This window comes from Nesoenas mayeri (assembly GCF_963082525.1).
Source record: "Nesoenas mayeri genome assembly, chromosome: 1".
Classification (NCBI taxonomy): domain Eukaryota; kingdom Metazoa; phylum Chordata; class Aves; order Columbiformes; family Columbidae; genus Nesoenas; species Nesoenas mayeri.
This window is the reverse complement of record NC_137541.1, coordinates 93175060-93177494: the sequence shown is the minus strand read 5'-3', so window position 1 is coordinate 93177494 and position 2435 is coordinate 93175060.

Below are 2435 nucleotides of genomic sequence, written 5' to 3'. Positions count from 1 at the left end.
CTCATCCCCACCATCCATAACCTGGTGTGTGACATCCCACTGTGGCACCTACCAAGCTGCCTGTGAGTAGCTCTTCAGGAAAGGAGTGGTGGGGGAGAAACCTCTCATAATAATTTGCTTTGTTATGAACAGAACCTTGTGGCCTGCTCCAGGGAAGAGACAGCTCCCTGACAGTAGGCTGAGATAAGTAGCATGTCTCAAAAGTATTTTTTGATGTTGAACGCATAGGCAGGCCTTAGTTGTTCACACACATCAACGTCAGCAGCAGCGTAAATGACTATTTTAGACTTTGGGCTTAAGAATTGGGGCAAAACACAGTCCTGAAGTGAACAAAAATCCATCAAACTAGGAGGTTTCTTTCTTGTCTGTCTTTCATCTTTAAGCTTGGCAAAATTGCTGGGTGGCCACATTCAGCCAACACAATGCAACATGGCAGCAGTATATTTTTAGGATGTTATTTTAGAGGGGGAAACAAAGTCTAAGGGACATAGACATAGAGACATAGAGATCTAGTAACTCAAACAAGCTATTCAGGGATTTCTGTGGCTGTTGAATACACAACATAGCACTTGGGCTGTCTTGTTGAATAGTGATATATGCTTCAGATCAACAAAAAGACTCATTTGAGATTTTTTTGTTTTTTCCCCATGTTGCACAAAATAGCCTCTCATAGTACAAAGCTTGCATGAACTGATCAGCAGGAGAAGCTAAGGTAAGGGCACTCCTGAATGAAAGCCCAAATTCTAGACTGAACTCAGATTTTCTTGGACTATAGTCTCTGTAATATAAGCTCCACTTCTGGAAACCAGAACATTTACCTTTTTATTTATTTTTTTTTTACTCACTTCTGTGGCTGTCAATTACAGTGGCTTGAATATTCTGTTCTTTCTCAACTTCAGGAGTTTTCGATCCTCCCAGAGAGATGTTTCTCTGTCAGGCTTCTGAATGGCAAGAAGACATTTAATCCCCAGAGATCTGGGGATTAAATCCCCCTTAGCAGTAACCTGAGCATCCAGTGCATTCACCACAACTGCTTTTAGTGTGTTTCCTCAGGCAGAGGAGCAATGTAAACAAAAAGGGAACTGTGCAACAGCACTTATCCTCTAAGACATATTTGGAGGCCTGACCACAACCTGGCCAGCAGTACCAGCTGTCCCAGTCAGAGACCTTAGCCTGTTGAAATGTGCTACCAAAGGCTTGCAAGTGCACAAATTAGGGAAGTGGTATAGTTGTTCTTCGCATTTGGTAGTGAACAAAACAGGGAGATGACCAGTGAGTCCAACCCAAGGTTGGACCAGCCACCCAAGGGAAGGCACTGCTGGTGGAGAGAGGTGCTTGTTTAAGGGCTTGTGCCATCCAGGCCACTCGTTTTCTTTGCCCACCTGGATTTGATCTCCCTGATGCCAAAGGGTGGGTTGTCCTCAGGCCCCAAGGGAAGCAGCTACTTGGGCAACCAGACTCCTGCCCAGCTGGGCTTCCGAACACCCACCCCATCCCATCCTAGGAAGAGCCTGTAGATTGCATACATCCATGTTGCATATATGAGGTGTCCTGCCCTGCTGTCTTAGTTTTGAGGAAAGAAGTGTGGTAAGTAAGAACTCAAATCTGTTTCTTTGAGAAAAGCTGCCAGCAGCAGGTCCAATTTGCATAAGACCTGTCTGCAACAAGATGCTTTGCTGACAGGCATATGCTTAGTTTATGGAAATGCAGTATGTTTGAAGAACAATTCAGAAGGATTTACAGGTGACCTGCAATAATGACAGGTCATGGGATTGGCAGGAGCCATTCTCCAACACCAAACCTACCAGCTGAACACAGCGAGGTGCGGGGGTTGACCACATCAAGTGATGTTCTCATGTGTGATGCTGTGATTCTTCATCTTGCAGAAAATAATTAATGGTCTCTTTTTCTCTTCTCAGGAACAAAAGAGGTGAATCTGGAAAACTCTCAAGTCACTCTGTTTTAACTTAGGGAGATTGGTTTTGTTATTTTGCTCTTTTCTTAATAGACAGTGAGCATAGGGACTCTGGAAAATAGTATATTTGAGCAATTTTGGAATAACATGTGAAGGAAATGAAGGAGGGGAGAGGGAGGAAATCGGGCTTTTTGTATGCTTTGTACCAGATATTCAGCTTCAGATACCTGAGAAGTTTTCAAGACAGTTTAACCCAGTAAACTGCTTACTATGTGTTTATCTGAAAAGACAAAGTAAAAAAAAAAAAAAAAAAGAAGAGTACAGGTAGTGTTTTCCGTGTAAAGTGTTCACAAGATGTACTAATTTTATCGCTCTGGCAGGAAACTGAGGCTTTCGCATTTAATGAAGCATTTCTTTTGAAGTCACGCTGAAGCGATGAGCATGACTGTGTCGCACATCTGCCTGTCTGCACGGGGCAGAGCATTTTTACTCTTCTGAGACGCTGTCGGGAGCAGGCCAA